We start from the raw sequence: 25251 nt of genomic DNA, 5'->3' as shown, positions 1-25251 counted from the left end.
TGGAGTAGATTAGACTTGTTTTGAGGATAAAATGCTTGAAAGTGCAGGAACATAAGAATGAATTGTTGTTGTGGGGCAGCTGGCAAAGTAGTCGAGAATTCTATTTGAGCTCGAATCAACTCTGTGTTAGGAGCAACTTGTCAGACTTGTTGTGTTTGTGTGGTTGGGTTGTAAGCACTTTTTCTAACGTAATGGAAAGAGAGTTTTGTACGAATGGACAAATACTGGAGTACAATATAGGTCCAAGATGTAAGACACACTAAATCAACTCCCACATGTTTATTTATTTAACGTGAACTTAAAATGAGCTAATCCTTAGATAACTAAATACAAAGTGGAAAACACACCAGTTTTGTTGAACGAAAAACGTGAAATACCCTTAATCTTTTTTGTGTGCTTTTCCTTTCTGCTATAATTCAATGGTTGATTCACTCAAATGTCAAAAATGTCACCCTCATGTCGACTAAGGGTTGGGATTATTTTCTGTAATCTCTTCCTTTTTTGAGTTGTAGGCAAAAATGTATTCAATGTAGTCAATTTTAATGTAGTGACTGGAGAGTAGAAGTCGTCGTCTTTATGTCTGTCCAAAAAACATCCATATACCTCCTTTATATATATTTTTGTCTATAACTCTAAAAAGGAACAGATTACTCTGAAAATCAACCCAACTCTAAGTAAATATGAGGGTGAGTAGAAAAAGAGGAATTTGAACGTTGGGCGAACTGTAACTTTAAAATAAAAGGGCCAGCTCTGAATGTGGTCTCTACAAGTAGCAGGGAATCATAGCTGCAGATTATCGGCCAACTATCAGCTGCTTTATATAGTTGTAAGTGAGACGGAGCAAATCGCTCGTGCAGCCTCGAGCAAAGATCAATTTATGACTCGATTGATGACAGGATCATGCTTTACGTTTATCTGAAGAGCAGCCACACAACTTCTCTGACCCTCGACATTCTGGTAGCGGGCAGTTTAAAAGCAGAGGTATTTACGACTCAGCGCTATCTCCCTGAAGTTCTTGGAGCTCCACTGAGCATGCGGAACTGGCAGAGTGTCAGCGGCCGTCGAGGGTAAAGATAGAAGCTGGTTGAAGTCAGAGAGAAATATTATCCATGAGGGAACATGTGTCCGTCTGAACACCTGCCTGTTGCTCTGTCTGACTAGACGTGCACACATAAGGGAATCCTCCTACTGTTTTTTGCCCTGTTGTTGCATTACTTCAACTTTTTGACATGAATGTAATTGGGTAGATCCTGATACTTCTTCTTCTACCACATCCACTCGTGTTGTATAACCATCACTACTTTATTTGACTTCAACTCTTTTCACTACTTATCAATGATCAGTATCACCACTGTTGCTTTTACTTCTGTCACTACTGTCTTCGTACTACTACAACTACTGCCATCCCGATACTGCCATCGATGTTCAATAGCACTGTATCAATATATATATATTTTAAGTTGGTTACCTTAAAATAACATTACAATGAAATCCAACGTTATTTTATGGTTTATATTTCAATAGTGTGTGTACAAAAGACAATCATTCAAGGTTTTATTTTACAGTTAACACTCAAATATTCCAAGCTTTCATTTGTGTGGTGCAATTAAACCTCTGGCCACTAGTTGGCAACATTCGTCATTTCCTCTGTGCCAAAGTAACAACAAAACTGGTGAAATTGCATAAATTGGTTAAAAAGAGAGGATACATGCTCCATCAGCAGCTTTTAAAGCTGATGTTTGAACTCATTTTTAGCTTTAAAACAAAGTTTAAATTAAATTAAACACTGACAGATACAGGGTATTGCACGTCGCTCCAGGTTGTTTGAGACCATTAATGCAGTTCATTGTACAATGTTAATTTAAGTTTACATTTTTTGTTAATATTTTGAGAAGCACTTTCACATTTGAGAAATTGGAGTTTGTCTCACTTTAGAAAAAGTATATGTTCATTTCTTTGTCGTAAAAGCAAGAAAATGGGTTGTTTCTTCAAAAGTTCCTAGTACAGTATCCCAATACATCATACCATCACACATGTATTGTGACACGTATCATATTGCCAAATTCTTGCCAATACACAGCTCTACTAGTGACTACTTTGTCTTCTTTTAACACTGCAGTTCCTCTCCTGCAAATACTGATGCAGCTATTCCATTTTAGAAATGCTCCTACGTTGTTATTTGTACCACTACTGCTTGTCTCGTCTCGGCATTACCAGACATGCTGAGAGACAAAGTATTGCCAGCATTACTGGGTCTCCCCTGTGGTCTCCATCTGGTGGGAAGTGCACTGAACACCTCACCAACAAGGCTTCTGGGAGTCGTCTCGCACCACTACCGCTAAGACTACCATAACCATTTCTTCTGTGAAAACTGCTGCCACTGCTACTTCAAATACCCTTTGCTACGCCGGCAAAGTAAACATCCGAGTAGTACCATATGTCTTTAAACCGTGGATGGCATGAAGGATCTCACAGCTAGGTGTGCACTATAATGCATCAGTGACACTAGAGGTCATGGGCCAAAAATCGGGCTCTGGGAGTTTAGAAACATTAGTGATAGACTGATGATGTCTCATGAAAATAAAAGGCCACTAGATGTCACTCTCTGCTTTAAAATCTTTGGCTCTGATCTACTAAGTCATTGAAACTTCTCTCATCATTTTCAAACTTAGACTGCCATCTAGTAGCGTTTTAAAGGTAAGACACTGTTTCATGACACTGTGGCTTCACTATGAAACTGTTTCATGAGGCATCATTGACCCATCTCTAAGAAACATCAAATAAGAGAAATCCATGATAAATGGCTGGCAGCAAGATGGTAGGGGGACGACACACGAGAAGGTTTTCTGATGAATATGAAATAAAATGAATCTGATGCCAATCCTGACCATGGCGTCTTGTGCTACTTCTACTACCACCGTTCATGCTTATGTACCTCTGGTTCAAATGAATAATCTGTTTGTAGTGACTTTTTGGTGTGGAGTATACAGCTATGTTCAGAATAATAGCAGTCCAACATGACTATCCAGATAAATCACTGTTTTTGGTATAAAACATAATAATAAATGGAAGATAATTTACCAGCAGGTGTAGTAAAGTCAGAGGAACCAACAGGCCCAACTTTAATGATATGAATACTCCTGGGTCTGTGTAATTGACTAATTAAGTAAAAGGGGTGTGTTCAAAAAAATAGCAGTGCGGAGTTCAATCAGTGAGATCATTCATTATGTGAAAGCAACAGGTTTCAATCAGGTGGCCCTTATTTAAGGATGAAGCACATGTTGTGCATGCAATTTTTGAAAACTGATGAAAGATGGGTCGTGCCAAACATTGTTCAGAAGAAATGCGTGCTTTGATTAAAAAGTTGATTGGAGAGGGGAAAACGTATAAAAAAGTGCAGGAAATTATCGGCTGCTCAACTAAAACAATGCTTTAAAATGGAAAGACAAACCAGAGAGACGTGGAAGAAAACATAAGACTACCATTCGAATGGAACGAAGGATAGTCAGAATGGCAAAGACTAAGCCAAGGGTCTGCTCCAGGGAGATCAGAGACTATGATTGCTGTGACCATTAGAAGACGCTTATGTGAGGCTAATCTACCAGCAAGAAGCCCCGCAAAGTCCCACTGTTGCAAGAAAGACATTTGCTGAAGAGGATTGCATTTGCCAAACATCATGTCGACTGGCCTCTGAGAAATGGAGAAACATTTTGTGGACTGATCTTGTCATGGATCGAAGGTCATGCTGCCTTATGCCGAATGGGAAATGCCCCTGAAATGGGTGTTTCAACAGGACAATGACCCCAAACCAGTAAGCGAGCCAAATCTTGGTTCCAGACCAACAAAATTGAGGTTATGGAGTGGCCAGCCCAATCCCCAGACCTTAATCCAATTGAGCACTTGTGGTGTGACATAAAATTTTCTGTTTCTGAGGCAAAACCCAAAAATGCAGAGGAATTGTGGAAGGTTGTCCAATCTACCTGTTCAGAGGTGCCAGAGGTTCGTTGACTCCATGCAGCACAGATGTGCAGCAGTTATCAAAAACAGGGGTTATTCAACCAAATATTAGTTAACTAATTGTCAGGATTGCTAAATGTTAATATTTTTTCAGTTTATTTAGTAAATATTTGAGTTTGTAATGAGAAATGCCGACACTGCAATTTTTTTGAACACACCTTTTCCTTCATATTCTGTAAAGTAATTAAATATGGATACTTTTTTCTTTATGATTTGTTGTGCAATACCATGTGCAGCGTTCCTAATGAAAGAAAATAAAAAATATAAGGATTTTGAGCTTTATTCACTTTTTTAAAAACACTGCTATTATTTTGAACATAGCTGTATATACTGTTGTCTAGCACAGTGGTTCCCAAACTTCATTATGGCAAGGCCTCACAAACACCATTAGACTTTGTCCAGAAACTCATTTACAAAACACTAAAAGAAACAACAACTCAGGTGTATTCCCTACTTTAAACACTTTCCAATATTTGTTTATAAATGTGTTTTCAATACTGTCTATTCCCATTGAATACATTTATATGTTTTGGCAGCACCCTCACCCTATAAACCTCAACAATTTCTTGTGGTAGAATGAAAAAAAGAAACATTTTTAATTTTCCTTTAATTTTTTTTAAATGTTTTTCCAAGTCTATTGGATATTAAAGAAAGTGCTGATTGGTTCAACTATATGTGCTTGACTGGTTGGATCCAAAACCTGCACCGTCTCTGCCCTTTCTGGACCAGTTTGACTACTGTGATCTAGGCAGTTTGCGGGTTGTATGTCAGGGCAACTGGTTGGAAGTAGTGATGGCGAGATGAAGCCTCATGAAGAACTGAAGCCTCCCAGCCGAGTAGTTCATCTTTGGAGCGAAGCCTCGTGAGGCTTCATTTGCACGACCATGCCATCATGTGGACAATTGGGAGCATTGTCTATTTTGTGCGCAAATTATTCTGATAATAAAAAATAAAAAAAATTGCGTGACAACCTTGTTTGTGTAAATATTCATTTTTATTAAAAAAAAAAAGCAATTTTGCCACAGTGCTGGGCTTTAGCCCATTTCTTTTTTTGCTTATTATTTCACCGGCTTTGGAGAAAAGTCTTTCACAAGGTACCGATGAAGCCGGGGTACACAAGATTTATCGCTAAATGAAAAATAAATTGGTGGATATTTCTCCCAGTATTGTAAGGGGTCGTCGCTTCTTTTGATATCGTGTTCTGCAAGGTAGGTCTTGACCGCCACCGTAGCATCAACTGTTTCATTCCTCGGCCTGGTCTGCTGTACGCTTGTTTCCTAAAACAGAAACGCTCCATGTAAGTGACTACATAAAATAACACAAGGTGAATGTTTACAATTAACCGATTTTAAAGGGATTACCTTGAGTACCAGGCCGAGAAGGAGGAGGTTGCATTTTCTGAGGAGGAGGAGGAGGATGCCGCTGCTAAAACTAACGGCATCGAGAGCTCCGCATAATAGCTGCAACCTCTGAAATTAATCGTTTCTCTGCCTCCTCAGCTTTGTGCTGACTGAAGAACCCCATTTTTTTTAAACGAGGGTCCAACAGTGTAGCCAGTGAAGACAGGCTCTGGGATTGGTAGATAAACAGTTTTTCTCTTAGGTAACGCCTGAGACTTTCCGCCAAGTCTCGACTCTCCTGAGTCTGTAGGAATCCAAGGTCCTCCTCCTCCAGTGCATGGTGAAGCATGAATAGGAGGGGGATAACCTTGGAAACCCTCTTCTCTGCGGAAAGCTCCACAGTTGCCTCATGGAATGGAGACAAAACCTAGATAGACAGATAGATGTAAGATAGAGTAAATAATAAATTAAAGTAAATTGAGGTACCTTAAGGCAATCTGCTATAATTGGGAAGCTTTCTGAAGTCATTGGCGGGATATCGGTGGGTAATCCCGCCATTGCAGCTCCAACTGGCTCCCTGAGGTCATATCCTCTGGAGCATCTGGTAGGTGCCGTTCCAACGTGTGTCCACCTCTTGCACTAGCTTGAGGTATGGAAGACACATTTGGGTGATCACCGTAACCAGTCTCTCCTAAAAACTAGACAAAACAAAAAAGTAATTGATTCAAGCACAACTCCAGCAACAACTTAAACAAATATTTCACCTGAAATCAGTCGGATAAAGAACTCACCTTTGCAGTTGTGCTGCTCTTGAAATATCCAACAATTCTGCGGGATTGTGCCCTTATTGCAGAAAGCACAGGGTTTTGCTCCAGTGCTTTCCTCACGCAAAGGTTGATGCAATGTGCGACACAATGTGAATGACGCACATTAAGTGCCTTTGCACATGCACCCATGTTAGCTGCACCATCTGTCACAAGGCCTGTAACTTTGCCAGTTATACCCCATTCTGACATCAGTGCTGCTTTTACTGTAGCCAAATTTACCGCTGTACGAGTGTGAGGGTAACGCTGCACCCCGAAAACAACAGTTTGTAGTGAGGTGCTTGCATCTATAAAATGGCATGTCACAGCAAGATACGAGTCAGTGTTCAGGGAGGTCCACATATCTGCAGTCAAGCTCACAGCCGGGGCTTGAGAAAGAGATAATTTGGCCTCTCCATCGACTTCTCGCGTCTGTCCTCCACCATAGCTTTCAAAGCCTGAAGAGGGAACTTTCAGGTTAAATATTGGAATAAAAAAAAAGATGGATATAAGTGGAAAAAATATATACACCCATTATTATATTTTACATATATATATATAGTATATATAATAATGGGTGTGCGTATATGTCTGTGAGTATATATTAATCACAGGCTGTGATTTACAGCCTATATTCCAACATTATTAATAATCATTTATTATACCTTACTAGGAGAGATCTGCTCAACATGCTGCCACACAGGGGGAAACAGCTTTTTCTCGCCGGTTCCATGATACTACTGAGTGAAAACACTTTACAGCTAAATGTGGACAAAACTGAAACTCTGGTGATTGCTCCTGATGATAAGGTTCCAGGGTTGAGTCAGTACTTGGGTGACTTAGGTCAGTCTGTCAAACTGAGCCTGAGAAACCTGGGTGTTGTATTTGATAAAGACATGTCTCTTGTTCGACACTGCAGAAAACTGACCAGGACCACTGTTTCCTTCAACTAAGAAAAATCTCTAAACTTAGGAAAATGTTGTCGGAACATGATCTGGAGCTTGTAATCCATGCGTTTGTTTCTTCTCGTCTGGACTATTGCAACAGTTTGTTTTCATGTCTTAACAAGAAGGAGCTGTCTCGCCTGCAGTTGATTCAGAACTCTGCAGCGAGAATTCTGACCCGCTCAAGTAGAAGAACTCACATCTCTCCAGTCCTTAAAACTCTTCACTGGCTTCCAGTTTCTTTCAGGATCAACTTTAAAATTCTGGTTCTTACTTTCAGATCTATTCATGGTCAGGCTCCTCCTTACATCACTGATCTGATCCAGTCTTACACCCCAGCTCGGGCTCTGAGGTCTGTGGATCAGAATCTACTGATGGTTCCTCGCACACGGTTCAGGACCAGAGGAGAGAAATCTTTTCAGGCTGTTGCTCCTAAGCTTTGGAACAATCTTCCTCTCTCTTTGCGCTTGATGGAGTCTACTGACTCCTTTAAGAAACATCTTAAGACGTTTCTATTTGTTCAGGCTTTTCCTTGAATTTCTCGAACTCCTGTGTTGTTCTCAGTTTTATCTTGATCTTTAAAGTATGATATTTTTTTTTTGAGTATTGTTTTGATTGTTTAAGCGCTTTGTGACCCTGGTCTCGAAAAGCGCTATATAAATAAATATTACTTACTTACTTACTTACTAGTAAACCAAAGTTTGCTATAGTCAACAATCCGCCGATCCAAGAGATGTGGAGGAAGCTCCGTTGCGTTTCGAGACCATTTTTATTTTGAGTTTCGCGGGAAGTTCACGAGCGCTTCCCGAACCGGTCACGTGACGGGCCGGTTCGCGAGGCCTCGAACGTCATCAATACGTCACCACCTACGTCACCAACACACGCCTCGATACACGCTTCATGAACATCTTCCTGGATTTACTCGACACAGTCGGACACATCACTAGTTGGAAGTATTTATATTATATAATGTAAAATTCCGTTCTTCCCTTTCCTCCAATTTTCTGAGGCCCCTTCAGCGCCCACAAGTGGCCCCCACTTTGAAAACCACTGGTCTAGCACTTATGTGGGTTTCTTCAGGACACTCCCTGTTCCTCAGGTTGATGACTCCACATTAACAACAGGTGTGTTTGTGAATGCACGTGTGTGTCTCATACAGGTTCATCATGTCTACTCTCCTCCAATCATCCGTCATCTCAAACTTTTATTCTCCACCTGATCTGTCCATCAGATCTAAATGTTCTGATCTCCTGCACAAGTAAACACTTCAACAGTTATGCCTGCAGATGGGAATTTGAGTCTTTTCTGCCATCTAACGGTCATGGCGAGTAACTACAGCCACAGCTGACCACGGTTAGCTGTTTAATTCTCATCACATCCGTGAACATGTGCCATGCTTTTTTATAACACATACTTACTGTATGTGTTCAAAAATTTGAATCATGGAAAATTGTTATTTTGTTCTTCCACTTAATCTCACTTTTTCTTTTCCACTAACTGAATACTTGTTTCTTAATTGTATGACGATTTTACTGGTGTCTCTTAAATAACATTGACAGTAAGTACAGTTGTTGGTTGATTTGCATCATCTCTCTATCATGTATTTTTAGTTTAAATTGTAGAGACTGTCTTTGCTATACTGTGCGATTATTTATTTTCTTGTTTTAATTTTTACTCTTGATTTATTTTTCCCTTAAATGTTTCATCAAAGGAAGGATCCCTTGTTCCGTTTGGATCTTCCTTCTCTCAGTACGTCTCTGGTTCCACTGATGAGCTGCACCTGGTCGACTCAGAGGAGAACATGAGGCTCAGAGTCTGAAATGATTCCATTTAAAAACTTCCATCATGTCAGCAAGTCACATTCAAAACGTGAGAAACAGCATTTCCTCCCTATATTCCATCCCTTCGGGGCGCCAGCTTCCCAGGACGCCACCTGTTGCGGAAGTGAGGAGATGCTTGGATTTCTCTGAGGATGTGAACACTGACAACGTACAACATGAGGTATGATGTTAAAGTTAAATTTCCTTCCCAACCATTGGTTTTCATGGATGATAAACTGGAACTTCTCTGAAGATGGGCCAAGAAACTCAGCCAGAAGATCCACCTCACACGTTCTGTGTCAGCCCTGAAGACATTAAACCAGGTAAGCTGCAGTTACCGTTAGTATGGTTTTTGGTGGATGTGAATGGATTCATTTAAACTAAAAGTGTCGTACAAAAGCCCCGGAGGCCGGATCTTAAAATCAACGTAGACTAATAATTCATGATGATATGGTGACCTATAAAGCAAAAGCTTAGTTTGTTTCTCAACCACTAAACAAAAACATCCGGTGTCAACATATGTGATGATGAAGGATCATATTTCCCTGGAATTTGTTATAAAGGAGGGCCATGGAAGATGATTAAGACAGCTTTAAGGGTTTGTTTCGGGCCACCACTGGAAGCCTTTTTTTTATTTATTTTTTTTTTAAACCTGAATGCATTAAACACCTAACATGCAACTAAACTTCAAAAATTAACTATATTAATGCATTGTGAAATTGTCACATTGACATATGCAAATCTTTTTTTTATTGTTTTTGGATTAACAAAATATTTATCTTCTAGATATTTTCAGATACAATATTACAAAATAAAGGGTTAAAAACTTATGTGATGTGTGAAAGTTAACCATTCCATTTATTAACATGCATTTGAGATTATTCCTTTTGCTTGGATGTATTGTTTGTTTTATGATTTGAAAAGTTAATACAGTAGTCGAACAGAAAATACTTGGTAATGTATGACCTTGAAATAAACTAGTAAAGGTTTATTCAAAGAAACTTTTGCTGGTACTTCAGAAATGTGAAAGCCCTGTTTTCTCAAGTCATTGCAGAAAATCATGATACATTGCTCAAAGGAATGAAGGGCTATCAGCTGACCTCCAATGACCTTGAGTACATTGAGATGTTGAAACAGGACAAAGCACTGAAGAAGATGCAGGTGATTTAAATAATGCATTAAATGCCTGGAAAGATGCTCAACATGAAAGTTATCATGTATAAACAGATGTTTATTCACCCCAGATGTGTTGGAAATGTGTTAGGATCAACTGGTTGAGCTACAGAGGCTGATGGGAAGTGAAAGCATGGCTCTGGAGTTGTCTCTGGCTTGTAAGGAGAAGACTGATGCTGAACTCAACAAGGTGAGAGAGTATGTTTATGTGCAGTGTTAATAAAAACGAAGAATTGAATGATGATACCCTTATTTTCAATTTATTTAGACAACTAAAGAGAAATTCATAGGTCTTATTAGAAGTCATACATTATCTGGCAGAAAATAAAGCGTTGACTGCAGTTCCGGCGTAATCCAGTTAGAGGCGCTAAGAGGACGGAGTTATACGGTCTGGAACAGTGGTTCAAAATGACATTCTTTTTTATTTATTATAAAATAATAACAAAACTAGATTTAACTTAAAATGTCAGATTGAAGTCAAAGAGTATTTTTAGGAATAACTTTATTCAAAAAATTCAAAAAAATGTATTTGACAGGCCTAAACTTTTTACATTCCCTGTCAGTTACCTTCCAGTGATGAACTCTGTGAATGGCTGAAAGCAACACTGGAGGTCAAGTTACCGTCCATGAACGTGGAAGACCTAAATTCTGCGGCCCTTTTTACCATGGTGACCAAAAGTGATGTGAAAAAAGCAACGGACGCCAAGAGAACTGAAAACAAACTACTCCAGAAGACCTTATCAGAAAAGTATGTTTCTATATCAAATTTAATTATGTCATGTCAATCCTTCATTTTTAGAATTGCACATTGATCTGTAGGCTGTAATAAGAATGCTAATGTTGATAAATGTTTTAGTTTGTACAGTCCTTTTAATTATTTCTATTCCATCCTTGTTTTGCAGAAGAAAGCAGGAAGTGCAAGAGGAGGAACAGCTTGAAAGACAAATGGCCAGTAATAAGGTACGAGACGGTGTTTTGCATAGGAACGACTGAATTATTGTATTTTTTTTTCTCTTGCAGGCAAAACTTCAGCCACTGATGGGTCAACTGACTGAATTAAAATGTCAGCTGGCAGAATTACAAAAGCATCAGAAGCTGAAACAGGAAAGGGATGAACAGCATTCCACTGATCTGGAGCGTCAACGTACAGGGAGGAAAAATGTCGTGGTCTCTGAGAAGAACCCTAAAGTACGGCAGACGAGGTTGAATTCCAAAGAGAAAAGCAGTGAGGGTCAGTCCAGCTTGGAGGGTGCCACGGGCGAGCCCAACAGGGGGGGGAAGAAGGTCAAAGCAAAGTCTAAAGAAATAAAATCGACAAATCATTCAAATACAGCAAGAGATTTCCAAATGGTGCCTGAAGAGTCTAACTTGACAGAATATGTGCAACAATCAGACGGAATAAGAAAGGCTGCTGGTTCCACTAGAAGCAAAGTTCCACAGCCTAACAAGAATCCAGGGAAAATGAAAGATTCCGTTCCTCTGCGCAGCCGACTTGGTGCAGCAGAGTCCAGTACTCCAGAGAAGGAGCAGAACTCGGCTTTGAGGAGGTCAAAGAGGATTGCCAGCAGAAGATGAAAGTTTGACAGAGCTTTTGATGAAACTTTTTTTTAACGGTGATGAATCCATCTTTAGTTTCAACGAAAATAAACACTACTGATAATAGATATTTTTTAAGCAAAACATCCAAAGTGTCATGAGTAATCTTTTTGTATGTATTGAACAAGAAAATGTTGCTGCTTCTCCTCAAGCATTTCACAAGAGACAGGAACACTAACACATTGAAATAACATTGAAAAAATGTAAACTGAACAAAAGTTCCTCCTACATGTCAACCATCTTTCCTCTAAACTTACAATTATCGATTTCACACTCAAGTGTCCATTTTATATATTCCTTTCCGATCGTGTCCTTCCAAATCCCTCTTTTAAAAAATAAATAAATTAAAAAAAACTGAGCATCCTTAACACTTTATTGTCACTGCCTGTGTTACTGTCTGTAAACCACACTACAAGCATGTCACAGTACTTTTCAATTAACCTTCTCTTAGCTTCCATCTTTGGTCCATCCTATCTGCACTTTCTTCTCCATCTTCCTAGTTGATATTCTGTAAAACAAAACAAAACCAGCCCTTATTACATTTGTGTAAAATTGTATCTTGTTTTTATTTCATTTGGAAAAGCAAAAAAAAAAGATTAAGTTCCTTCAAATACCCATAAATCAAAACGATGACTAAATTTTCAGGAGACTGATGGGTGGAACAAAACGAGTCTAACAATGATTCCAAAAAACCTGGGGCCTCATGTACTGAGGGTTCGTACTACAAAAAAAACGCGGGGACCTACTTTTCTACGTCAAAGTCCATATGTGTAAATGAGGAAAAGGGTGTTAAAAACGGCCTCAATAGTCACGTTGAGATGTTCACGTCAAAGATACATTAACGATCAATATTGATCAAACATTAACACACACACAAGTTTGTAGTTACACGATGTATGTTAAATTATTCACAAACATAAATATCGATTTTCTAGATTTGAGTTTCCGACCGTATTTAGTAGAAGATCTAACTTCTATGTACATGAAGCCCCTGATTGCAGTTCACAATAAGGCCAAACTAGGGAGGCAAAGGTCCAAAAATAAAATTGAACAATGCTGCCCAAAAAGAAGTCAGAAAAGGGGCAGGAGAAGGGAAGGCTCTGGAAACAAAACAAGACTTCTACAACAATAACACTCTGGTTTTAACCCTCGTGTCACCTCTGGGTCAACATGAATAACTCTTCTGGCTTCCAGAAATCCGTATGCAGTGCTAGAGGTCATTCACCTTAACCCAAAAGCAACACAAGGGTTAAGAAGCAACGGTAACAAAGCTAAAAGGTCATATTGGCAACCAAAGACAATGTCAATGTCCATGCCTGTGTATAACAGGGAGGAGGGAGAACAGATAATAGCCTGCTGACATGCTTCTAGTCCTAAGACACTGAAAGTCCAGACTGCTGGTCTGAAATTGACAAATCTTTAGCTTACCGTTCAGTTCTGATTCTATGGGTAATGATTTGGTTTTAGATCAAATCAGGATCCCATTTGTATAAGATCATCCGGGATGGATCATATATTTTGATCTGAGACTTTGTCAAAATATTGTTTTTAATTATTAAAAAAGAACTGTATAATACAATTAGTCATAAAGTTGCAAGTTTATTTTAGTGCATCAAATTGCACTACATAGAGTGTCCACTTAAGGCTGGCTGCAGAAAGTACTCATACACTTCAGGACCAGAGGAGAGAAATCCTTCCAGGCTGTTGCTCCTAAACTATGGAACGATCTTCCTCTCCCTCTGTGCCTGATGGATCTACTGACTCCTTTAAGACACACATAAGACATTTTTATTTGTGCAGGCTCTTTTTTAATATCTCGTGGCTGCTGTGTTTGTCTCAATGTGGTCTTGACCTTTTTAAATTTGTAGATATTTTTAACTTTGTATTTTGTTCTTGTTTAAGCGCTTTGTGACCCTGGTCTAGAAATGCGCTTTACAAATATGGTTTGAACTTCAGATTTTCTTCAAAACTGTGGTTTAGTAAAAGACATGTCTCCATATTCTTTACAGTCTATGGTTCTGATGCAAAGTTAGAATGCATGCTGTGTATCACTATCATAACTATACAACTTCTCTTACTTCTTCCAATACAGTGTCCATCCATCTACTGTTTAACTACAGTCTAGTTTTAGAGTGTGTTGGTTGGAGGTGATTGTTGTGCTGCCACTGCTTCTTTTACCTTTAGGTGGGGACGTGCAATCTGTTTAGGGGCATTCAAAGTTTCCAAATTACTTTTAGTTTGGAAACCTTGGAGACTGGATTGAGCCCTATTTCATACTTCCACTAATGGGACGAGCTGATTTTGTCTTGTTGTAATGCTGTGTTAGGAAGACCATGAGAGCATGCCAAGAAACACGGAAAAAAAAGAATACAGTTTAAAGTTTAACAATCTATCTTGACAGTGTTGTTGGAACAAGGGTATGCATTGTAAGTGCTACACTAGCTCCTGAATTAGGGTGTGTCTGAAGGCCTCAGTTTATCTAGAGCTGACACTCAGATTGCAAACAGTCCACATGAATTTACTCCAACAATTGCACTCCCCTGTATCCATCGGCTAATCATTTCAAAGTTTGATCCTTGACATTTCCTGAAATTTGGATGGCTCAGACTGTAATCCCTCAATACTGACAACTGATATGCAATTTCCTTCCAATGAGTACATAAATATACACCTCTGGTGGTCACGCTCCAGCCAACGTAACACTAGTCAGGGAAAGTCATCTCGCAGCAATGTCCTGCTATTGAATCCAACTCTTCTGTCAGTCTCTGCATCCCACCTCTGCTGTGTCCTTCTCCGTTTCTTATTGTTCGTTTCTCTCTGATTCTGCTGCCAGTACTGGAACTCTCAGGCGAATTTTTCTCAAAGTTACCTCAACTATTTCAAACTCCGAAATCAGAAACCAGGCGCTGTCCCTCTGGGGTTGTGGGCAACGGCTTGAATGAAGATTGATCATTTTGTGGCTGTTTGAATTCAACAGTATCTTAGGTCATCATAAACTGACCAGTACTCGTTCTCCTGTTGCTGTTCTCTATATGACTCATTTTTCACAAGTTCACATGAATTTATCAGATAGAAGCCCGAAGGTGTCATCGGGTGTGTTTATTCATTTTGAAGATTTATTTCTTTTTCGAGCCACTTTAATACTGTATCCCTGGCTTGTGATGACAAAAAAAACATTTTCAATGGTAACTCTCGTCAATATAGAGTTGTCACTGATTCAATGATACAAAAACATCTTGGGAACTCTTGTCTATCCTGACTGGAATTAGGAGACGCTGTAAAATCAAATAGAAACAATGAGCACTAAACATCAGCGGCTGCTTTTGTGATATTCTCAGACTGTCTGGAGCCTATCCTGGCCTTTCTTTCCTCCTACTTAACACTTTGCTGCTTGAGTTTGCTGAGGTGATACAGTAGTTCTGACTGCCAAGAGAAACTCTGTGAAGGTGTGTCACTGAGTCCAGAGACCAGAAGTGGTGAGCCAACTGTAGTAGGATGGGATCACGAGTGCACTCAGATGTCAGTATTGAGTCAAAGTGTGAATTGTTCCAGTCATGTCCAGTGTTTTTACGAAGGTTTAGTTGATAAGTAGATGAAGGAATTGAAGATTTAAGTCTTTTACGTTAAAGTTGAGACGGAGAGAAATTTTCACATATTGCTTAGTGAACTTACTTGAGCTTTTGATGGATTACACAAAGTGGCTTCACAGGGTGGAAAGTAAAGTACGCTGTGGAGAGGAACTGCTAGGCTTACAGTGAATTTTACAAGAGACTCAAATGAAAGAGAGGATGACGCATTCAGGAGAGACATTGGAATAAAGGAGGAAGGGGTTCACTCCAAGCTAGTTTGATCATAGACGGTGAAGGTCATTTGCTATCAAGTTGAGAGGACGTAGAAGGACGGAAGTGAGGGATGCTCTGAAGAGGATGAAGGGTTTGGAAGGCGCTTGGTCCTGAGCAGACTCTTCAATAGGATATTGAAGTCTGACAGGACGACTGCTGAGTGGTGGAAAAATCGTTCCGTTGCCAATTTTTGATTCTAACCGGAGATGCTCAAATTTTCAGCAACTGTAGAGGCATTAGGATGATGACTCACACTCTGGGAAAGAGTCGCTGAGGGCAAGCTTAGCAGAGAGGTCACCATTAGCCAGCAGTAGCTTGGCAGCAAGAAAAGCTGAGCGATATAATTGGTAACAACACTTTTTTACCCTTTTTGTTACTTACATGTTCTTTCGTCTGGACAGAAACCTTTTGTTTCTGATCCAATACGAATGAACTTTACTCCATTAGCAAAAGTGACTATGATAGAAATAGTATGATCATAATACAATAATTGTATTCATGATACAATTAAGCAAAGAAAACTTTTGCCATTTTCTTTTGTTTTCATGTAGATACAGTGAGATAACGGTAAATTCATTAAACAGGGTGATTACTGGCAATAAAAGATTCTGATTCTGATCTGCACATTGCAATCCTCAACAAAACTAAACTTGATTTAGAAATTGATCCTACCTTGGACTCTGAGTTAATTTATACTGAGGACTACAACCTCCCTAATCCAGTGAGATACGATCTGATAATTATGTCTGAAACACTAAAAAGTTCAACTATATATCACATAAACATTTGATTTTAATTCCTTTCCCTGGAAGCAGACCTGGTCAGAGCTGGAACTGTCAGTGACATGAGCTGACAGCTGGCAGCAACATTTTGAAACCTGACAGACTTTCTTACAGTTAATGAGAAAAAGGCTGTAAGTACCAGCTGAACGAAAGTTTCTTCCACAGACGCCTCCAGACAATCTCTCCGTCAGCCCACATCTCGTGTAACAGGCCGAATTTCAAAAACACCAGTCAAGCAATTTTCACACAAGCTTGTTCAGCTAGCCTCCAGAAGAAACACGGAACATTCTCTGTGGATATTCACACTTTAAGTGCAGATTTCCCTTGTTCGTCTTCCTCCAGCAGGAATGGTGAGAATGTGTCGGACGGGTCAGTCCAGGTGCGACAGGTCTCCCCTGATAGGTCTACTTTGTTTTTAGGGGTGTAAGCCGGTAACACCACTATGAAAGGGATACTTGGCAGATGCTGAATGTTCTTTAAAATGTGTTAGCAGTGCATAGCTAAGAACATCAGACCAGCTGTCATGAAGTATTATTGGAATATAGTTGTGGCTTAAAGGGTCTGTGACATGATATATAACATGATTATCAAGTAGAAATACTGTTTTTATTCCGTAAAACTCTGTAAAAGTTTCTGTATAATAGCATCATGATGCAGACCATCGTGATGTTCCGTTGTTGTTCACATCTGACTTCTCTCAAACTCTATATTCTGTTTTTGAACGAACCATCATCTACTCTTCTGCTCCATAAATCATCTTAAATTCAGACAAGGCTCTCAGACGCCCTGCCCTGTCCTGTGACTCTCTAGTGCCAACATCATCAACATTTCCTCTGTCCATCAAAGCCGGACAAACACGGTCTAGAGTGAGAGTGAGGGGGGGCATATGGGAGTGCAGACCTGCTGGGAAAGGTCGGCAGTCGTCTGGTAGAACTCATTATTTTACCCTGTTCCAGCTTTCTTTCTTATTATTCTGTCTCTGCTTTGTTAAAGTCAAAGACACATGATGTTGACGTAACTTCTTTGAATTAATTTATATTTCAGAAGCCTCATATAAAAAATATTTAAAAAAAACTTGAAATTGGAATTGAAAATAGAGGGAGAAAAATAGAACATTCTTTCATTCATTACCTCCTTCTCTTGCCATCCCCCTGTCTCTCTTCTCTCTCCCAACCAGCTACAGTAGAAGATTGGCTCCATTTCATCTGGTTATGGTCAAGGTTTCTGCCTTTTAAAAGTATGTTTTTCCTTGTCCCTGTCGCTCATTGTTTTGTTTTGTCATTATTTTACCAAACAAAAATTTCAGATCCTTGCTGTATTTATTATCTGCTAAATAAATAAAGAGGCGGAACTATTTGAAGCTTTCGTAGCACTTTTAAAAAGTGTGACTGAATCAAAGACGCTTGCATGGATTTATTTTGTCTTTACATGGATGCTTAGGCACAAAAGATGAATACAAAAATACCAAATGTATACATTTTGTATAATATGTGTCCTTTAGGGATGTTTACATGTTACATGTTCAATTAACTTGTGTCAACAGTCTCAGAAATCTGTCTAGAGTTTGGCTGCCACAAACTGTTTCCTCCTATTTAAAATAATTATTGTGAACGCTCACAAAGCTTTTCCTTGACTGTCAGGAAATTTATGCATCTGTTTTTTATGGCTTCTAAGTAAAGGCTATGGTGGCTTTGGTGTTACAGATGGAGTCTGTTTGTCTTAATGATGTCTGAAGAACTGTGGATGGAAACGATTCTCTTAAGGTGGGAGTCTTGTTCTCGTTGGCCAGGTGTCAATCACACTGATTTGAGAGATATTACAGGAAATCTTTTTGCCAAATGCAAAAGTGAAGCAGAGCCCTGCAGGCTCACAGACACACATGTAGGAAGGAATTCAGCCGACACATGAAAAAAGTCTTATTCTGTCCAGCATCAAACTACACCTTTGATAGATGTTCTGAATATACTTTCCTGTGGTAGATCACAGCATGCGACTGAAATACCTGTGGTCAGATACTCTTTGTACTTGAGAATGTCCGATAGATGCTGTAAATTACCCTCCAAGATTTTGCTAGATTCTTTTGTTTCCTGAACATAGACCATTTTTTACAACATATATATTGCAGGGCTTTATGGTATACATATAAAAAACACTTTTTTCTCAAACTTTGTCAAATGTTAAATTATCTCCACAATAATTTAAAATTAAAGACATTGACAAAAAGCCTGAATTATATAACTAACTGGAAAAGTAATGTACTCTAACTATATTTAAAGGGTCTTTTAACACCAGTTTAATTCAAAGAGTCACAAAGTGTTATCTTGTGAGTATCTACTTTCTTTTTCTTATTTATGAAAATATTGTTTTCAGTTCCTGAACCACAAGCATGTAATCCGTGTTTATGCTGTAATAGGGGGCATTAGCCACAACATATTTCTAGTATTTGCTGACTTTTTCATGAGGTCACATGATATTAGAGATAATGATGAACGCTGAAGAAAAAGCAATAGACTTAATGAAACTGGAAATTAACATGGACGAGTTCTAAATGATTCTCTTTTCTGAGAGGAATGTGAAGCGTTTGGCGCCAACGCAAACCACATGAACAGACAGTGACTCAGTGGCTTTTCAAGCTGTGAGTGAGCTCTTTGCAAAACCCTCTGAAAATTGATTAATTAACTTCCCACCATGGTACACCGGAGGTTTCCAGGCCACACATATCTGGCTCCACTTCCAAGGTCAGCAGTGGAATGGAGGCCAAACCAAGCTTTTGGCTCCAATGAACGGCCAAATAAATACAACATTTGAGAGCGAGTCTCTGCCAAAGCTGTGGTTTTCTCTCATATACATGCAGTAAGCCCGACAGACGGAGATTCCCTTCGCGTCCAAGGCCAGTTCACTGAGCTCAGTACCTGTCTATTATAGTTGAGAACTAATATGAGACACATGCTACACACATACACTTTTAGCTTTATAAATAGACTCAAATCACTTTTAATATGTTTGCCAGATGAACACTTACACATCTAACACTAATTTTGTACAGCATGAATTTGAGTAAATTGTCCAGCTTACAGGGAATGTTGAATGTAGAGTTTCTGTTGAAGATCTGGAAAAAAAAACATAGTAGCTGTGGATTCCACTGATTTTCAAGTAAAAGTAGCCACTTGGTTATGTTCCCATTAAAGCTGGCACACAGCCAGCTTTAATGGGAACATTATGACTGAATATCACAGAAATTGCCTAAGATATTTTGTTTTACATCACTCCTAACCATACAGCAGTTATGTTCAGTTATGGATGTAGAAAATTTGAAAGATTTTTTTTTTTTTTTTGCTTGTGCTAATAAATCTCAAAAAATCAAGTAATGGTTTTATGTATCAGATATGCACAATAAAACAAGTCATGCCCCCTTTGGTGGTGAGAACACCAAACAGTCGGTTACGGTATTATCATGGCCATCTTATTTGTACAAACATTTCTTACATAGTGACTCAGGATCCCTGCGACTATGAAAACATTGTTTTTCCAACATATACAACACATGACGTCATTTCCCAGACTATTTTAAAACCACAGCGATGGTTCCATACACTTGTGGAATTTAGTCATGATTTGTTGCGACCCATGGAGTTGCTGGCCATGCTGAAGAATGTACCAACCTCGTCTTCAGACGTTCACCTGTCAAACTTCTAGGTGGTTCATCTGTTTCTCACGCAAGTCGGATTCTGAGCTTATTTTGAATGTCTGGTGTTCTATCCAAAGAAAAGACCCCATAGAGTCTTGACACACAAAATAGTTTCTAAATGTGTTTTCAGTAAACCTTTCCTGCCCAATTATTCTTGTTTAACTTGGTTGCGTCATGCTGAGGGAAAACAAAACAAGAGGAGAGGACTTTCACAATGACTACCATCCAAAACGTACTCATACAGATTCAACCAGCTACCGAGAAAGGGGCTCAAATAGTAATTTTCTGTCACCACCACTGACTTAATGACCACAGAAAATGTTGGCGAGCTAGCTAACGATCCATTTCCTGGGATATCAAGTGGAACCGGTGTACCAGCCACAAGATCGTTTGGGAAAAACAAGGCGACAAAGTGTGTAGTGTTGCAGTGTGAGCCCTGCTGTACGTCACATGTTTTCAAATGTAATGGCACTACATGCTTGTGTCTCCTCACTGACTGCACACGGTTCACTCTAATTGACCTACAAGTTGGTTGCAATTATATTATAGAGCTATAAACCCCAACCATAGCTTTTTATTGGCTTCTAAAAGCATGGTGACATAATTGATGCTGAACACCACAGTCTTGAATCATGAGGAAATGCTTACCCGTCTGAAGCCCACCAGTAAGACGGGTGATGGTTCAAATTAATTTAAAGATGACTCTGAGTTTGTTGTGGTACATAGATTGGTACCACAATAATTAAGTGTTTTATTTTCGAATTAAAGTTTACATTTGAAAATAAGGAGAAATAACACTGGAAAGTTTAAAGAACATGAGCAATAGGGATAATGTCAAGGTTCCACGGAAGTTATCGTGCCTTTTCATATGCTGTACTTGAAGACTAATATCTACTGATGGGTTGATCAGGCCTCATGCTACAGTGTCTTATTTTTGAAAGGCCACTAGATGTCATTCTCTGCTTTAGAATATTTGGCTCTAATCTACTAATTCAATGAAACATGGCATCATGTTTTCTGAGAATGACATCTAGTGGCCTTTCAAACTGTATCATGATACAGCATCAGTTGCCTCATGAGGCCTCATCAACCTAATATCATGTTCCATAAAAAAAAACTTGAGCACGTTATTTTATCATCTTGGTCATTTACTTATTTTAAGAAAATGTATTGATTAAAATTAGTTTTTGCATCAATAAAACTGTTTTGGAAGTTCTGGTTTGATCCCTGTACTTGTACTCAATATAAAAAGGCAGTAAACATGTTTAACCCTTCCGTTGCTGCTCATTTTCCACATACAGCCCAATTTCTTTGCATCGGTCAAAAGGGACCACACTGAGAATTGACCCTGAGATAACACAAGCACTACCACTAAAAAAATAAGCTTAACCTTTTTAATCCCATATGTTCTAAAATGTCCACTTTGATTTATTGATGTATTTGTGTTGTAAAAAATGTACAAATATCTAAAAAAAAGTAGTAGTTTTACCTAGTAAGGATATAACAGTCTTTTTGTCGGGATTACTGAACCCATCAGATGCTAAATGTCGTAGTGTTGTGTCAGAAGAAAAAGTTAAATATCAAACCCACATGTCGACAATCATCAGAAACAGATTTTTCTTTGTCTCAGTTTTCATGCTGACAAATTATCTGGATAACATCTGTACTAAAGATCAGCTGCTCAGATAAGTAGAAGTGGATTATGAACCTTTGTTGTAAGAACATTCTTTCAAAGCAACAGTTATTAACAATGGTTACCCCTTTTAACTTCGGACTCACCGCCTGGCCGAGTGGATCCCTCATGAGGCACTCTTCAGCGCATCTGCCTTGAGCAACACTACACAACACTACTCAAAACAACAAGGGTTAAGGAATGATTTGAGAACTAGTCAGCATATATTGAACAAAAGCACAGTCTTGTCCAATTCCATGCACATTGCCGGCAACTTGGGAAACAGGTTTAGCCCTTGACCGTACACGTACCAGTGGGATAGCCAAGGGATGGCACAAAGGTATGACTTTGATAGGTCACCATGGTTGTACAAAAAGGAACATGACCTAACCAGATAACTCACAACAGGTTCCCTTTGTAAGATTGGTGCATCATTTCCAGGGGCTGAGAGAGAAGGTTGGAGGGAAAAAGAAACTGAAGAGTGAACAAAAGTAAAGTCCATCAGTGGAAGTGCATCAGTAAGAAACATATTTTATAATAATAATGTTTGCTCTTGTTTCTCTCTGGTCTGTTATTGTCAGACTACTATAATCCTACAGAGCGATAAAAGTTGAAGAATCTTTGGTATTATGCTAGTTATAAGTTTATAAAGTTCTCTTTCATCCCAGCTGGGTTCTCATACTTGTAAAAAGCCACGGAAAAGAAGGGCCGTGTATCCATGATAAAGTTTTCTCAACAGCGGGCCCAGACAGGAAGAGTGAGACTAGATTGAATAGGTAGAGTCAGCAAGGACAATGACTGGCAGACAGAGAAAGTCAGGATCCTAGATGGAGCTCATTATTTTAAGTGATACCAGAGGCAGGCGAAGGAAGGTTACCAAGCTGGTGTCTGGAGTGAGTAATGAGGGAATATAGGACCATAAACCCGGAGATGTACTGTATGCCAGGGGTTGGAAAGCAAATGAAAGGGTCGCAGAGATTTTATGTGTTGCTCCCTCAATTTACCCTTGATATTAACTCAAGCTTAACATTGTTTGAAAATTGTCTCGAGGTCAAAATGTTTTTGTGTGTTTCTAGTTTAAAATCATATAATGGTAAGTGTATTGTTTACGCAAAACGAAAACTCTGTATGATTGAAGGGTGAAATTGTTGAAAAGTAACTAGACCTGAAAATGTCGGATTGTATATGAAAACGATTAACACAGATGTACATGACTTGAGGTTTATAATTCTTTAAAAATGTATACGATCTACTGAAACTCATGAAATGGACAAGGTGAGAATGAAACAATAATAATAACTTACAGAATTATGGAATGACTTTAAACAGGCGTCCTGGCTTTGTGCTTCTGAGTCAAATGTCAAGAGCTTTGTACAAAATGGTTGACCAAGAATCAGGAAAGCCGAGACTGACGTCCATTAATGTTGAGAAAGTTTTAAGATCTGTTATTGATCATGTTTTAATTTGGAAAAACTTCTCAACCCATTTTACAGCCGATTAACTCTGCCTATGTAAAGAGAAACATTTCTGTAGGGAAATCCATAATTTCTACTTCTACTCATGAATTAGTCCATGGAAATAATTTTTCCATGGACTTTGCCAAATTCTCAAATGGAAAAAAGAACATCACAGGAATAACAAATGGGTGAATATTAAACCAAAGTGTTTTTCAATAAATCCTTTTGGTTCATTAGAAGTTTCAGTTGGATGTGAAGATTGTCACGTACATAAGAGTGCACATGAGTCGGTTACTCTCGGGTTACGATGTATCACAGACCTGAAAAACAAAGCAGAAAAACATTGCACGCCATCATCCAGCATCTGGCAGCAAAAGTCCGGTAGATCAGGCCTACAATCTCAGGCATATTTAGGAAAATTGCTTTTCAGAAAACTGCCTGGTAAAAAGAAAACATGCCAAGGCTGTGAGTGCAGACATTTTGTCTTCCTCACCACATCTCCAAATCACTGACCAAAGATGGAGAGGAATATATTAAGAGTCGGTGGCTGCAGACGAACAGATTAGCAGCCAGACTGAAAAATTCCAAGACGGTGGAGAGTGGGAGAGCGAACATGAGGCGTCTGGCTCCAACAGTAATCACCGGGCTGGTTGTTTTCTCTCCTTCGGAAGACTGTTGACGGTGAACGGAAGCACCGTTTGTTTGTGCGCGAACTGAGCCTGTTTGCATCAAAGGAAAAACTGTCCGGACAGCTGCGACCAGTGTTTAGCTTGCGTCGTCTCGTGCAATGACATCATGTATGTGCAGTAAGGACTCCCATCTGCCGACTGACCAGCTCAACAAAGAACAAAAGACAGATCCAGTGAACTCCACAGACTTCTGCTAGTCATTAAAATCGCTTCATGTTCCTGTGGAAACCTAGACGTTTGGCACACTGACAAATATGACACGATATATGTTCGAATTTTCCATGTTCAATCATAAATCTTCCAAGATGACTCCGGCCGGGTGACGGATGGCTGTGTAAGTGCTTTCAAAACTGCCAGCATGTTCCGCACAGGCATGTAAAATGATCCATCATTGAAAGTGACATAACGGAGTGAATAGAGGCCGGGTCCGATCTCGACATATTGTTACATGCTCAGACAGCCAAGACTGAGCCAGGCTGGAACTGCACACTTGACTGTTTCTTTCAATTGTTGCGGGCTCAGAAGAAGTTTGAGGAAGAGAAGCCTGTGATAATATGAACATCTGAGGTTTGATATTTCATACTGTTGGACCGGTTGTTGTCAGCAGAGGACAACAAAGGGAAGACATAATTGTCAAAGAAGCTAGAAACTATTCCACCGAGTCAGTATCAGACACAGACAGACGGACGTCAGGGACCAGTGAAGCAGTAGATATTTATTTTTACACAAAAAACATGGACAACAAATTGACAAAAGCTTGAAATTGACAAAATAAAAGTCACATGCGCATGTTATGTTTATCCAATACATGTTTTTGACTTTTTAATGAATACTTTTCCTGTTTCATGAATTATAATAAATACATCTTATTGCTGGAAACTGCTTAATTTGGCTCCATCAATGCACTATAAGTTGTTCAAGGTGTATTAAAACACGTGGATCTCTTTTTTGTATTTCCCAAATATGATTAGTAAAAGAAATCACTCGGTGATGCTGTTTTTCAAAATATTTAAGTATTCTGTTCAAACCCTTGAGTGGTGCTAGGAGCAGAATTAAAAGTATTTTTTCATGTGAATATCTTAACCAAAGTTTATGAGCTGCTTTGAGAGAAGCTATTGGCTGACATGACTATTCTCTCAGCTCTTTACAAGTCTGGCAAACCTTCCTCCTAATCCAACTAAACCACTACAATTTAATGAGAATACTTGTCCTCATGTGCCCACTTCATTTACCCCACAAGCTCAATTACTGCAGGGAAAGGAAACCAATGATCAATTATAACTAGTTCCATGTGTGGTACTGAATATTTTTAATCAGAGACTAAATAATTTAGGGATTAATGATTGTTTACCTTTTTGTGCTCAGTTTTCGTGTGCTAGGTTTTGAAAGAAGAATAATTTCTGTAAACTAAAGGTACAAGCATGTTGT

The sequence above is a fragment of the Callionymus lyra genome, chromosome 5, assembly GCF_982586985.1.
Source record: "Callionymus lyra chromosome 5, fCalLyr1.hap1.1, whole genome shotgun sequence".
Classification (NCBI taxonomy): domain Eukaryota; kingdom Metazoa; phylum Chordata; class Actinopteri; order Syngnathiformes; family Callionymidae; genus Callionymus; species Callionymus lyra.
This window is presented reverse-complemented; position numbering follows the sequence as displayed.